We start from the raw sequence: 16420 nt of genomic DNA on the forward strand, positions 1-16420 counted from the left end.
GTTTTAAAGGTGACTTGAAAAACATTGAAAGATATTGCTCACACAAAACACAGTGCAGCAATAGTTGAGTTGTCAACCTGTACAACTGTAAGTGCTTTGTGACAATCTTTGTTTTGTACAACACCTCTCATAAGATTTCTTGATCCTTATTAGAATCAGTAGATGCTTCTGCACTGTGAATACTAAATGCCAAGAGATCTGTGCATGAGTAATGCTGTCTGATAGCTGGCAAGAAAATGAAGCCAAGATCTGTTCTGTGTATGCATGGTCTTTCAAGTAGTGTTTTATGGATACGTGCAAAATAAATGTTAACCGATGAAATAAGAACACTTGTCTTTGCAACAGTTTGCTGTTTAGCTGGTGGTGCTAGTGTGGCTACTAATAATTGGGGTTGGGCAAACCAATTGAAAGTTATGTGATTTTTAAATAAGCATATTTTACAAGCTTGGAAAATGTGGCTCAACAGCTATACTTTTCTATATGTTTTCTATATGTTATATTTCTATATGTTATGTCTATATTTTTTCTATATGTTAGCAGCTGAAATCAAGCGGGAAAGTGCCATCATGAGTAACCCATGGAGATGTTCTCAGACAGACCAGAAAAAGTTACAATCTCAGGTTTAATAAAAATATGTCCTTTCAATTATTTAAATGTCCTTTTATGGTTAAGAGGTTTGGTAGTTTGGATAAGGTTCAACTAAAATTTCTTAAACTATATTTTTATCTGAACCCAAACCACATGAATTTAGTTCTGATCAGAGGTATAAGAAGCTTGAGCTACTGGAATTTCTTATATGTACATAAGAATTGGCAGGTCTCAAGTAATAGTGACTAATTTATTTCAGTAGGGTCTTTCTCCCCATTATCTTACTGCGTGTCAGAGCATGTTGAGCTAACAATCTCTAGGAAAATCTATTACCCAACAGGATGTTACCTACTTCTACAGCAGAGGTTGAATATAAATGACACTGCCTGAGCCTTAAGGTCCCACTGATTAACTAATTGCTTAGCAAGCCTAATATGGCAGAAAGTAAGTGTGTTTATCGTGGAAGAATGAGATGTTTAAAAGGTGCTGGCACCCTCAGAGTCATTGCTATCACTAAAGAAGATGTAGCTTGTGGCAAAAAACAAACAAACAAACAAACAAAAAAAAACCCAAACAGATCTTTAAGAACAGAATGGAATTATAAACAATTAGTGGCAGAATGCATTACTGACAGTTCTTTAATGCAAATACTTTTGCTTTGCACCTCTGGCATTTTGGGTGCTGACCTGGAGACTGGTCAGAGCTGTGACTTTTTCTGTTTCTGTTGTTGATGGCTATGAATCTGTCAAGTGAAAAAAGGCAATTTTATTCACTTGTTACCTCTTGTGATGGAGCATCATGTTGTGTGAAGGAATAGCTCACTTCCTTCTTCCTGAGATTTTGTATCTATCAGATTACTTAATTAGAACAGTGATGATCTTACCTATTTATAGCAAATTTATGATATTGTCGTGAACTTGTGAGCTGGGCATTACTAAATCCAGATCATCTGGTATTGTTCTTGGAGTGAGAAAATTATTGACTCTGGGCATGGCATTAACTATAAAAAGATTTAAAGATGAGGATGTTTAAATCTCCATGTGGCTGATGAGTAGACTGGAGGGGAAACTAGAATCTAGATTATAAATGTTGTGGAGTTCATATTCTGCTTATGACTGTTGAAAGCAGTGCAGTAACATAATAGTAGATTTGGAATATGCGAATAGGACCCTGCTGTGAATGTACAGGGTGGGGAGTAAATTTTCTTCAACCTCAAAGCTCAGAGGTTCAGATAAATATGATAGCCAAATATCTGCAAGGTGGATGGAGAATGGAAGTGAATGGAACTACAAAGAAAAATATTTCAGTTTGATTCTTGTGCAGCATGGGGAATGGTATACTGGAAGGTTTCTTGCTCTGAGGAAGTGCTTTTTCTTTTTTATACCTGAAACAACTATTTTGGAGCCAAATGTGTACTATGCTGAGTTGTGTACCTGCAGTGCACAGGAATCAATGCCCATCTCAGAAGATGAGTGACAGTAATTACTGTTGCTGAAATTCACATATATGCCACTTATCCCAGTCAACCTAGCTTTTGCCTAATCTGAAACATGTTGAAGTAAGGTGTCCTGCTGGCTTTCGGTAACAGCTGAATGCAGCCCAGATTTTTGAGGTGGTGCACCACGTTCAACTCACTTCTCAGGTTTGATACATTTCTCTCCTTTTGTCTTAAAACACTATACTTTTTTTTTTTTTTTCTATTTCTTTGTCTTCCTGGCAAAAGATCTGGAAGAAGAAAAGGGTCTTCCTATCAGTTCCTTGCGCTGTTGAAGAAAGTTGCAGGTAGTTGTTTAGTCTTAATGAAAACTTGTAGCAGGGAAAATGGCCCTGTGAAAACACTTCTGAAGAGTTTAACAAAACTTTTGGAAAATAACAGGAGCTCCTACAGAAATAAAACTACATCTGAAAACAAGTTTCCCTAATTGCACTGATCATCTTCACACAAAATTTTAGTCAAGTTTCCAAAGCCAAAAGTGTTGCCTTCATCTCTGACAAATGAAGTCTCTAAGTCTGCAGCCCAAAGTGACTTCTGTGTGCAGCAGAGGCAATGAATTCTTGAGAATCTCAATAAAAGCTACAGTCTCCCTTTGATGGGTGGGGGTTGGAGAGGAAAGGGAATGTGTGACCATTCATCACAGCTCCAGGCTCATTAGTACCCAGGAACTTTCTACTCTAAATGACAAAGTTTCACTGTCGCCAAAGAGAAATTGCTGCTGACCTTAGACCTCTTTTTTGGAAAGTAAAATAATGGAGCACAGGAGCAGAGTTTGATATTTGACCGAATTCTACACAATTATCATGCATGTGTATATAATAAAATTAATTCTGTGTCTCTGCATTGTAGCCTCTGGCAAGCAGCATACAATCAGTTTTGTATGTATAATAGATCACAGAGTTGTTCATGAATAATACAAATGCATTGAGCAGATACTAGTGAGTGAGGATGTTTGTCTTTGCATGGAATCGAAGTGAACATGTAATATTGTGATAATATATATTTGATGAATTCAGGTCCGACTTGCCTTTGCCATAGCCTGCTAATTCCCCGACAAGGGTTGCCACAATAATTGAGTTTCCAATAACATTATGATTATTTCCACATGATAATTTAATTGTAGGTATTTTTTAATATTGTAATAATGTAGATTTGTGATTATTATGCATTTGCATGCAGATTTTTATGGTGACTTGGAGCACATCCCTACATTTATAACTTAATTTTCTATATTATTGCATATATATTTTGGGATGAACTCATTAATGCAAATGAAAGAAAGGTCTTTTTAGTTGTTTTGCCTTTATTATAAATGGCTGAAAGCTTTGCTCATTTTTTAGACCAGTCTAAACAAGTGAATAAACAAAAAGACAACTGTAATTCATGGATGGATTAATTTAAAATAATAATATAATTACAAATCATGGCAGATTTGTCTGAGGTAATTGGGCTGCAGACTGGTACAAATTTGTCTTTTCTGAAGCAAAACTTGTTTAGATGAATCACCAAGTTTCACAGGGGCTGTTTTCCATTTTTCTAGTTTCCCTATATAAGGTATTGGCAAAGTAACATTGGCTCAGAATTAATGGGTGTTTGTATGAGTGGGCATAACAGGGATGCCTGAATATCTGGACCTAACTAGGTATTGTTTTAGCAAGCAGTATGCCCAGAAAGAATAGAATTGGATGTAGGGAGTCATGACACTAGCTGTGCTTTTAACTGTTTTTTGTCTGCTCTGGGAAGAGGCTGTTTGCCTGCCTGCTAATAGCCTTCAAGCTGCATTAGATCCTTGCTGAAACTCCGTGGGGCAAAGGGAGATGGACCTTTCCCAAGAAACAAACTCCATTCTCGTTAATTGGAGCAGACACTCATATCATTCTGTTAGCATCCTACTTCAGATAAGAGAGAACTTTTCCAGTCATATCTAAAATTATTTTTTAGCAAAATACTACTGTTTTGAAGATAAATTTTCCAGAGATAGTGCAATGGTGCTTGTGTGTTGTTCCTTCAACTACATGTACTTGAGAAAAAACAGAAATGAACATCTCTGCTGCTTTTCGTCTGTAAAACCTCAGCTCCTCAGACTGAACCCTGGAGTCAAAACAGAGGCAGAGTTCTTGGTATCCTCCAGGTTATCAGTAGCTGGTAGGATGTTTTTCCATTGCCTGCACAGCAGGCACATGCAGTAGGAGCTTGGAAAGAAGGCTTGTTCCAAATTTTCAGGCATGGTGGTCAGAAACTATGGACTGAAAAATATAATTTACAGCTATCCTTTTGCATCATTCTTCAGTGCATGCAGATTCTGTTAGTTTCATTGTACTGAGGTGCCTACTTCTACTTTGGATGCATTCTTCTAAATTAGCAATACACGAGACACAATGGGATTAAGACCCTTCCCTTTCTTTTTTCCTCACTCTGTGGACTTAAGTTTTGAACATTAAAAAAATAATAATTAAAAAAAAAGAATACCTAGGCAGCACAGAGAGCAGCTACACAGAGGTTAGGACCTGACAGAGCTCAGTTCTTTTCCTACCTTTATCTGTTGGGTTTTGAACTTAAATCAACCATTTTATCAGGTAATAACAAAATTGGTACAATTTACATCGGGGGAATTAATGTGAAGTCCTCAAGCCTCTGTTAGTTTTGTTTCTCATTAGATTAAAAAAAAAAAAAAAAAGGCAGCTGAATTTGGGCCAAAGACTGAAATATGCAATTCCTTGATGGCCAGGATCCTTTCCTAAGGAGGGCAGGGGGCATTCAATTCAACAGGATTCACTAGAGGATGTTTTTGCATCCAAGCACCAGTCAGTAGGGTGAAGGGTAAAATGCCTCTCCCTGCTCCTACATTGTGACTTGAGTACAGTTGTGTCCTTTGCTTTGGTCTCAGTACTTGAGAAGGAAGTGTTTAGAGTCAGGTCTGCTGGAAGGCTTCTTTTCACACAAAATTGTTTGGTGCTGTTTTGTTACCTCAGTTGAGGAGAACAACAACAAATCATATTTGGTTTTCCCGCAACTGTTTTTTCCATATGTAGTTGTCTTTGAAGCAGTGGGACCGTATCACTTCTGCGTGAGGCAAAGGTATACTCTTGTGTGCACAGACTGACATTTTCCAACCTATTTTATTGAAAGCATTCTTCAAAAATCATTTAAGTGAGGAGGTATTTATGTATTGCCCATTGTCTCTACTGCTTGAAAATACATGATTCATGTCCATTAGTTGTTCTTCTCATAATGGGGAAGGTTTATTGGCCATAATCCTGGAGGTCTCCCATGTGTCAAATGACCACTGATTGCATTGGAAAAGAATGCTTCAGTAACAGCAGGAAGCCCCTGGGCTGAAAGAAGTGTCCCTTGTCCCTGAGCAATAACCTGTACAGATGATTGAGACTTGTTGATAGATCTCCATGGAAGTCTTGTCCAGTAGTCTGGGTTTAGCAGTGTCTGACTCAGTGAAGGACCCTTCTGTGCAGGATGTTTGAACTTGATTTGTTACTCTTGTCAAGGAGGGCATAAAGGTAGGCAAAAACTGAACATGCCTTGATGCCCTGGCAGATGCAGATTTACAACAACTTCTGTCTTGGAGGGGAGAAGGGAGCTAGAATTTACAAAATACAATAACTGAGTAATTTCTTTATCACTGAGACCTTCAAGAAATCAGTGATATGTCTCCTGAGAGATCAGGGGTGTCACTTCACATCCTCAGGGTGCCAAATGGCATAAAAGACTCACTTTGAAACTACTGCACTGTGATAAGCTCCAACTCCCAAGGAATGCATTTTGTGTGCATTTTGTTGTATATAATGACAAGCTGAAAGGGCAATGAAACTGTTAAGGGAATTCCGCGTGTCTAAAAAGACCTTATTTTTCTTTTAACCAATAAACGAGAGAGAGTCTTTCAGAAAAGCAGTTAAAATAATATCATTTAAATGTAACAAGTGATAAAATACTAGAGAGAATTCACCTGTCAGATGAAGAAATTTAAAACATGAGGTGTTCTGTGTAACATACATTTCAAATTGGACCATTTTCCCGGTAAAGTAAGAGACCTCTTCAAAAAGCTTTTAAAATAGTTGATATATATACAAAATTTTAAAGCTGACACAACTAGCATAATGGAAACAATTATTTAAAACAGTGGATTTGAAGAATAAAACATAAAATGTACTTATGTCATGTAGTCATTCTTTACAATATATGAGATGCTGTGAGATTTTTACAAGATCAAAATTGTGAGACTCTGCAAATTTTTCAGCAATGGTGATTTTATAATAGATTTTGTAAATGTTAATTACTTATATAAAACAAACAAACAAAAACAACAACAACAACAAAAACACTAGAGATGTCTACAGTGATAACAACAGTATTTTGAAATTAAGCTAGAAAAGAGCCATGTTCTCTTCAACAAAATTCCGTGTGGACATATTCAAAAATCTTGGGCCCATATTCCAGTAGAAATACTTCTAGCCACAAAATGTATTTAAATGTATGTGAGTGCTTTCTTTAGTCTCTAATGTAAAAGTAGCTGCCTTCTGTAAACTTAACACAGAATTAAATTTGAGGCTATGAAATCCCAGTCAATAAGGTGGCAAAGCAGTTCAGCAAATGTGTTTTAGATGATATTTAAATGCAAAATTCAAATTGTACAACTAACTTATTTGATGTTATTCTGAAATAAACAAGAACTCGTAAGAAAAGTGAATTGGATAGAATAGGATAGTTATATCTTCTATTACCTCAGTACTGGACATCAATCACTGTCAGTTAATTATCATTAAGATTGCATAAAAAAAGGCCCCTGTGGGAGCTGGATAGTCTGTGAGGTTCGTTCTTTCATTAAAAACAAGACAAACAATACACGCTTTCTTTGGTATTTTTTTCATTTGAGCCTTTTTATATACAAGGAGATGATGTGAGGAAGGTGAATCTTGAAATGCATAATTGTGCTGGGAGTTACCATTATGGATTGCAGACAGGGTGATAGAACAAAGGATTCAAAATTAAAGTAGTTGTTTGTCAGAAAGCTTAAAGATTTTTTTTTTTTTTTAGCTAAAAACAACAAAAAAACATTCAGTAGCATTGTCCTTTCTAAGGTTCAAAACTTGAGATTTTTTTTTTTTTAAATAAATTCTAACTTCTTAATTAACTGGGCTTTTTTCAGGCCTCCAGGGTTTATACTTTTCTGTGCAGCATGCAGTTTGGAAACTTCAGCTTTAGAAAAGGGATAAAAGCTAAAGCCTCATGACTCCAAAAGGTGATTATTCAAAAGAACATTAGCCATGGTGAAATTCGGTGTGAGTTGCAAAGCCAGAAACTTCACAGCTTATGAGCTAATTTAGGGATTGGTGCACTTAGCTGCTTAATGCTGGCAGGAACAGGAATGCAGTACTGGACAGCAGCAGCTACTATTATTTCCAGGATATTTCCCTGCACTTCCTTGCACTCTTGAATAACCCTTCACACTCTTTGCAGTGCCTGGGTTCATTGATAGTGCTCATCAGCATCACAAACCAGGGCTGGTACTTGATTTCTTCACAACTTCTGCCTTTGATATGAAGATGGTTTTGGGTCAGCTCATGCTTGCTTATCCTGCAGATCATGAGGTTCTCATGGCCAAGATCTCTTTCTGCAGAAAGTTACAGATTAGAATAAGCCATTATGATCTTTCGTGTTTCTGAGTAATTATCACAGGAAAAATATGAGTTACAGAAATATTTTATACTGATGGGATTTTTTTTTTTTTAAGTGAGGCTTCCTTTTTTTTCCCCTCCTCTCATATGACAGCAGAAGTACGTTATGCACAAGAACAACTTAAAGGCTGAAGCCTTCAGGACCAAAGACCTCTCTGTTCAGTAAATAATAGATTGAAAATACTTGTATTGTGAAATAGCTATTTTTTTGGCCAACTGCCCAAATAAACCTAAAAGCCAAAATAAACCCAAATAAAACTAATAAACTTTAAAACAAAACAAAGCCTTAAGCACTGGCGGACAATGGATTCTATGGGAAGGTTTGAATGACTTAAACTAGATTAGAGCTGCATCATTTAGGATTCTTCAGGCTGAAGTCAGCCCGTCAGGACAATTCGTCTGCTCCTTGTCCTCTTTCTCCTGGGAAGGCCTTTTTGCCTGCATGTGTCCAGTCTGCAGGCGGTACTTAGTATATGATGGGCAGGTAGGTGGTCACAAGGTGGAGATGTGTGTTAAGATCAGGTAACTCAAACTGTGTATGCTTCCCATTTTTCTTTGTTGGGTATTTGCTGATGTGACAGGAAAGATTGTACTTTGGATACAATCTCATCAATGGAACTAAGTTCTACTCTTCTATGTTTGCTCTCTGTCACGTGTTGAGTTTCTTCATTCTTATTTGGCTGTGCTATTTGAAAAAGAAGATCCTCCAGTGCCAATTTTATTTTGCAAGGGTTGGGTCAACGTTAGCATGTCTGTAAAGTAGTTGAAGGGAGAATTAAAAACCAGAGCAGGAAGGGACAGTGCATCTCAAAAGAAAACTAAAATGGAAACTCTAACCTCTTCTAATTTACATATGGTGACATTTTGCAGAAATATTGTAACATTAGCAGTGGCATAATGAAATTCTGCCTATCAGCCAAGGAAGGAATAATGTTACTGTAAAGGTAACTTGTTCACAGTTTGTTATCAAGAAAATATTCATGCCAAGAAACATACATTTACCAATGAGTGTTAAGAACAGTATTTTTTTTCCTTATATTTTTTCCTCATGGGCTATCCATCTTCCCCTCCAGATTTACTGCATGATCACTCTCTTTACATGCTAATTACGTGCAGCTCTGGTGAATTTGTTAGTAGTGACACTTCGGGCACCCGGTGGGACTGCAACTCATTATGTGGCAATGTCCAGATATATCAGATATTATTAGCTGTCATTAATCTGCTGTGGAAACATTGAGTGCACAGCCAGGAGAGAGACCAGGAAATAGAGTAAAAATGAAGTCTGCAACTGCCCTGGCCCCCAAGAGGTCAGAGGGCAAATCAGCAGGGGAGAAGAATACACCTTAAAATGGCCAGTGCTTAACAGCAGACTTTTAACCCATGGTAAGCCAATATTTCTCAGAATAGGAAAGACAAAAAGAAACAATCCTGTTTGTAATGTCTCTATGATTGTGCTTTACTGGAGCAAGCAGGAATATGTTCTCTCAGACTAGTGCTTTCTCAAAGGGATGTACAACTGCATCTCAGAGAGAAAAGAAGTATGTGAAGAGGAGGCATAGTAAGCAAAAGACAGTATCTGCCTCAATGTGGATAGTGCCAAAGCACAAGGCTTTGAAATTATGCATGTGTAACTCGGAATAGGATTAGGCCCACTCTCCATTTGAACGTCATTTTTTATAGAATCAGACTTGGCAGCAGAGAGAATCCTGCAGGAATTGAGAGCTTGCTCTTGCTATTCATCTAGTACTGGAATTCACCTGTCTGTGAGCACTGGGCCGACCAGCATCTGCCACGCAGCTTAACAACAGAAATTACAATAGGGTTCATTTTTGGCATCAATTCTGAAGAACAGTCACTTGTAAGAGTTATGCATGTCTGTATTAATTGCATTGCTTGGGTAGCAGAAGCAAAAAAAGAATAAAGTTTCTTCCCAAAAAGCTCCATAGTATTTTCAGTCTCCAAACTGACTTGTAGAATGTGGCCTAGAACTTCAGGAAGTCATATCTTCATTCTTTAAACCAGATGAGCTTTAAGACAAGTGACGTCATCTCTGGTCTGAAATAAAAACAGAAAACACTGAAGTACTGTCTGGAAATCTGAGTTTGGTGATATATTAATGAGGTAGATGATTTTCAGAGCAGGAGAAAGGTAAGCGGTTGGTTGGTCTGCATGCAACTTTAAAATTTGGGTGTTACTGACCTTAATATAAAAGTCAACAGTGAGATAGGGGGATTCAAAGTAGGAAAAATTAAGATTTATCAACAAAAGTAAAAAACGATCTTTCACTTCCAGTATAGCAAGGACCCATGCTCCTTTATCTAGAGGTTGCAGTGCTCTTGTTGGCAGGTTTAAGCATATTTAAAGGAATAAAAAACTCTTAAAATTCCTCAATATGTGATTGTTGTGAGAAGCTGGAATAAACTTCTTCATGCAGCTGCTTGGAAATTTCCAAGGAAATTCCAAATCCTGAAGGAATTTGGGAAGTAATGATTTAACTCCAATTAAAGGGGTTGCCTCTAATGTTTTGCAGTCTTTCTCAGACTGTGACCTTTTGCGTGATCTAATCTTGTCTTAATGAGGATAATAACAGATTTAAAAAAAAAAAAAGCTTGATGCTTGATGTTTTATTTATGGACCTATCTTCCGTTAGGCACACTCTGATAAACCCATATAAAAACAACCATGGTGCCCTCTGTTATAGGTTGTCTTAAATTCTGCACAATCCTGTGAAAGAGAAAACAGTGTTAGTATTTGGTCAAATGGCTCCCCTTAATAGTTCCTAAACTAATAGTCATTCATGACCTCAGATTCTAGGAAAAGAAGTCATTTTGGTGGCATTGTGGGCTTTGTGGAAATACAAGCGTTATGGAGTACAGTGTTAGCCATGGGGCAGGTGGCAAGTACCCAGGGAAATAAACAAGAAACAGTTTTGTCATTGGTCTTGGGACCTTTGCAATTTTGGTGTAACGGAAGGGTTTGTTTATTTTTATCTGAGAGCAATGCAACATCAAAGAAGAGTTACAGTCTAACGGTGTTAATGTGGGAAAAAAATCACTGAAGTCATTCTGAGTGCAGTATGAATATATTCAGTAGGCCAGTAATAGGTACTTTTATAGTCTTATTCTAGTGTTTATGAAATTTTACAAATGTGGCATGCCTTGCCTTTTTTCCAGGGGAGGGGAATAAAAATGCATTCCGGTTTCTTTTTCCTTTGAGTGCTTTGAAGAACTGAACAAGAGGTGAATGCTGTTTTAGTGGTAGGTTAATGAGTTACAGGTCAGGCTTATAGTGGAAAAATTGCAGTCAGCCTCCATGGTGCTTTTTGCCAAATTTGCTTTGATGAAGCTATTATGGCAGGCTTGGGTGTTTGCTTTTTCTTGTGTGCTGCAACATGTTTGTTATTTGCCCATCAACATTACGTTGTCTTTTCAGTGCCTGTATTGCTCCTTATGATCATGCAGGCTCTTATTTTCACATTTAACATGATACGCATGACTAAACATCTCTCAACTGGCGGAACTAGTCAGGTGTAAAACTCAGATGCATGGATGTCTGTAGGGCTGGGGCCTGAGCACATTCCACAGAATATGAAAGTGTGTTACGTTTGACAGAGGTCTGCAGTATTTCTTACTCCACTGTTTGTAGCAAGTCGAATAGTCACCCAAACCAACCTGTATCAGCAATGCTACCTAGGAGGGATGTCTGCATAGCTGGATGTGATTTTTTCTGTACAGAAAAATGGTGCGTTAAATGCTGTCATGTTTGTTCCTTTAAAAGATAGCTCTTCAAAAATATATACTCAGAAGAATTTTCAAAGTAAATTCCTAGAGATAGGTTTATACAGACTGTAAGCTGTAACATAACAGGAGAAGGCCATCACCTTCAATTTGGAGTGCAGAGAACCAGTAAACAGAAAGTGCCAGATTGCTCTTTTTCTTGTGGCTCAGAAAATTAGGAACTATAACATAAAAGCTTTAGCAGCAATTATACCTTCTTGGGTATAATTGAATATCCGTAGGTATATCCTAACTCATGCGCTTTTTTTAATGATCAACTTTGTAAAAACTAATAGTGGTTATAGATCACAGTGTATGACGTGTGCAAAGTTAGCTATGATTCATATTATGTTCAGCTTTCTGAAAACTAAGAAACAATGTCGGTTCTGAATTGACTAATATATTTGCTCAGGAGTTGCTTTGGTATGTGCACTTTTAGATCAGCTGCAGTATTTCTTCTCAGAAATGCCATGGGAGGGCCTTGTCCCCAGAATTTTAGGGGCATGACACCAGTATCCAACAATTCTTCAGTTCTTCTGCAAATGATAGCAAGTGGCAGGACTCTATCACAGGTCTGTTCTCATTACCTCATGTAGTGCTTTAGAGCATGAAACATTGCCAACACACTAAGTGATAGGTGCCATAACTTACATTACCCGATGTAAAGGGTTATCAATTAATAATGTGTGATTCACTGTTTTTGTGGTGTTTACTGGGAAAAATTGAAGGACAGATGAGTTGAATTTTTTCATTGCGGCTTCATTGAGGAGACATTGCAGCTCTCCTCAAATTCCTGGTCATTTATTCATTATCACCATCACTCATTCAAGTGACTTACATTTTCGCAGAATGAGTTAGCATGAGTGAAGGAGGAGTCTGACCTGAAATTTCTAAGCAGTGAGTTCTCATTAACATTTTATTTAAAGCGATTCTTGTATACCTGAGACAGGAAAAAGAATATGCAACGAGAACAATAACACCACTAAAACCCAGGGTGAATTGTCAAGAACGCTTATTGGAAAAACAAACAAACAAACAAACTGAAGACTCATACTGTACTTTGAAAAGCTGGGGGTGGCTGTTAGTTTTATTGGAAATTACTCGTTATTTTTATTTCATAAATAAATAAATTTATTTCATAAATAATATATAATAATATATATATAATATATATAATAATATAATAAATTTATTTCATAAATAAAATTTCATAAAACTAGAAGAATGGAAAACAGTGTCTCTTTACTGTTATTTTAGTAAGAAGATAGTTTTCTGAATCCCAGAAAAAATGTAATTTCAGTGAATAAAAACAATAAGAGTGGCCAATGAACATTTGAGAATTCCAGCTCCATGGGCACAAATGGTTGCAGAAATTGAGTTCCGTGTGTTTGTGTATAAGTATGCTAAAAGTGCATGCTGTTGGAAGGGTAAGTAACAACTCCATGAGACTCTGCTAGTCAGTTGTAACTGTTCATTTCAGATACAAATGTATTACTTCACAACGAAATATAGATAAATCTTAAATTAACTTTAGTTTCTTTTAATGAGAAGTTACACTGTGCAGTACCAAACTGTAATCATTTTCTAGATTTATTGTAATCTGTTTCTAAACATAACAGGTGTTTACAGAGGTTTTGTTTGCTTAAAAGCATTGTGGCTATGCATTCAACTTTTGAACCTCATTTTGCACAGAGTTGTAGAATCAACTGTGTCTGAATAAAAAAAAAACTTTTTTTTTTTTTTTTTCCAGGTAGGGGGAAATGTAGAGGTTCAAGGGAAATTTTGATATTTACTATTTACCTTAACAAGGGCAAGATTCTGCCCTGGTAGCCCAGACCTGTATCTAGCATAACACTGCATTAGCTAAATGCCTTTTCTGGGTTTGTTAAAGATGCCAGTGATCTTTCTCACTTTCTTCCTACTCTGAGCACTTGAACTGATCCTTGACAGTGAATTTTGATGGTGTCCCTTTTGAACAGCTTTGTGATGCTTCCATCCACAGGTTACTTTTATTCAAGTGGATTTGCCACAGAGCACTTGCTCATTAGCAATCTTTTCTGCAGCCTGCTTTAAAATCTGCTTATGGTTATGGACAGATAAAAGCATGGGAGGTCAGTTTGATGGAGCAGAGACAAATACTTTAACATAAGGTTTCCTATTCTATGCAAGCAGCTAATAAAAGTGCCCGCAGGTGTTGAGAATTACCCTTCTCTTGGAGATTTCTTTACAATCTGAACCTAATCTTGGCAAAAGCTTTGGCAAGGATATCTGGCACATTAATTAAATGACTCTCCCTCCCCCACAGGTCTTGTGTTGTAACTTTGATTAACTACTTATGTGCCCAGGAAACGAACTGCTGGGAAGGCATTATCAGTTTTGCAGGTGTATGGATGTTAGAGATAACATGGGATTCCTCCTTTATCTGGATGGATGCTCCTTACTGTTTCAGCACTGCACAGCTTTTCCCCCAGCTGCAGCTGTAGAGATCCTGCAGGCATGTTACGAGATTTTAGTATGAGGACCTTTTTATTCAATATGTATCTCTGAATGGCCTCTGCTGAGAAGTTTTAGATCCTCCGGGGGAAATGCCTAACTCCTATAGAGCTCCCCCTTTATTTAAATTGTTTTTCCTTGCTTCAGTATCACAGCTGTGACACATCAAAGCTGGTAGCTGGTGTGGCAGGACATGCATTCCCAAATCAGCCTCAGTGACGAAAGGCACAAACATAGGTGATTTGTGGTGACAGGTTTCATATTGTATGGTGTCATTTTCATGAATGATTTAGCTAATTAAATTTAATGTGGAACAAGAGCTTGCTTACATTATGCTAGGCTTAAGATGCTCTTAACTTGCACCTTACTTAAGGAACAATTCCTACTGTTGAATAAGGGCTCCAGGATTTAGCCCTCTGTTAGCAGTCTTCCATAAACCCTTTGTTTTCCTAACATGTTAAAAACCAAGGCTTAATGGGTTCATGATGACATCAGTTATCAAGATTTGTGTGGTGTTGGCAGATGTTGAATTTTCAGTGGAAAACCATTAAACAGATTTGAGTCAATACATGTTTCACAACATGAATGTATTATACTGGTGGTTATGTGTGCTGACTTCAGGTTTATTTATCACAAAGGAAAACAGGCCTGTACTTACACAACAACAGCAATGAGAAATTAATCTTCCCAATAGAAAAATCAGTCTTGTCTTGTTAAAGGTACTCAAAGTTGCATATTGAGCATGCTGAACTTGCAAAAACTGCAAATTTCAGATTTAATAGATCTAAAATTAAATTAAAAAAAATAATAAAAATAAGTTTTGGGTACCTTTATTTTTGGACATCCAGCATAAAGAAGGCAAAATTTCAGAAAGTGCTGAATGTCCATTCTTTGACAACTGTCCTCTCCAAAATGTCTCGTGTATGTTTATTTTCATATGTATTTTTCATATCAGCTCACCACATATCAGTTCTATATTAGTTCTAATATTCTTTTACTCTGCAAAACTTGCCCAGTGGTATTGTCTAGGACAATGATGCAGGCCTACACGTTATGTGCTTTGTGAATAAGAAATATATGCTATGCATTGAAACCAAGTACGTGGGGAGGAATGGTACTCAAATAACAGCAAGATCTGATATAACAATGACAAAGAGCAAATAATAAAAATAAAAGGAGAACAGGCTGGATGTGGCTCTGGGCAGCCTGCTCTAGTGGTTGGCAACCCTGCCCATATCAGGGGGGTTGAAACTAGATTATCTTTAAGGTCCTTTTCAACCCAGGCCATTCTATGATTCTATTACAGTTCCATTCTGTGTATGCATATAATAACTTGCAATCCATTAGTTGAAGCAGTGTTTGGTTCCTACATTATTTAGGACTTGAGTTTGGAGACGTACTCATGCAGTACACCAACACAAAAATGTAGTGTCTCTCACTTTCAATTCATCTCTAAATATGTTGAAAACTTTGTATTTTCTCTGAAACTAAACTTCACTCAGTTATTCTTAACTACTTCAGGTTTTGTTAATGCATCGGAAGGCCTTTAATCTTGGGACTTGTTAGAAGACACTAGTACATTTGCTCTTATAATGCACTCCTTCCCATCCCCCTGAATTATTCAGAAACTTTGATTGTCAGTGGTGCTGTCAAGGTATGAAGTTTTCTGAATACCAGAATTCTCCCCGATAGTGACTATAAGGTTTCAAGAGGTAAAACAATTCTTTTACAGTCATATGGTGCACTACACAGAGAATCAGTAGAACAAATAGGGATGTTGGACTGCTGCCTGTTCAAAAGCAAATAATTAGAAATGAAAGAAAAATAATAACATTCTAGCTTTTTATGAAACATTACTTAATTTTATATAAATTTTAAAGATAATTTAAGACACTTTAAGGACTTTTTTTCAGAATGTGCATATTTTTATAAATTGAGGTGCTTTGCAAAGTTGCATTTATTCAAAAAATATTGAAATTTGATATTGAAATATTGCTTTGGTATTTTGCAATTCATTTTTTTTTTTTTTTTTAATTTTCAACAGCTCTTCATTTTGTTTTGATTTAGCTTATATCTGCACAAAATAAGATCAATGTGTTTTGAACAGATAATGGAATTTTCATTCAGAGACAACTCCACTGTTTTAGGTTTTGCTCCAGTTTGGAAAAGGACCAATTTTGTTTTATACAGGATTGTAGGATAGAAAAGACTTTGACTTCAGGGAAGCTCTATACTTCGTCAGGCAAACACCCCAAAAATATCCTTTATTGGGTAAACCCAATAAAACTATTGTTTCTTCATCAACAACTTTACCAGTACATGAAACCAAACACATGATAAGAAGGATAGGGCAGATGATAAACTCTGAATTAGGACCT

The 16420-nt window shown here is 36.9% G+C and overlaps 1 long non-coding RNA gene across 1 annotated transcript in view; it reads right to left on the reverse strand.

Moving 5' to 3' along the window:
- Positions 1 to 9687: 9687 nt before the first annotated feature.
- LOC121065749 overlaps positions 9688 to 16420 on the reverse strand; it is a 33121-nt gene continuing 26388 nt past the window's right edge. The window contains exon 3 of the long non-coding RNA XR_005817291.1: positions 9688 to 9828. This is a non-coding gene — a long non-coding RNA (uncharacterized LOC121065749). The remainder of the gene's footprint in view (positions 9829 to 16420) is intronic.

The sequence above is a fragment of the Cygnus olor genome, chromosome 2, assembly GCF_009769625.2.
Source record: "Cygnus olor isolate bCygOlo1 chromosome 2, bCygOlo1.pri.v2, whole genome shotgun sequence".
NCBI classification, from domain to species: Eukaryota; Metazoa; Chordata; class Aves; order Anseriformes; family Anatidae; genus Cygnus; species Cygnus olor.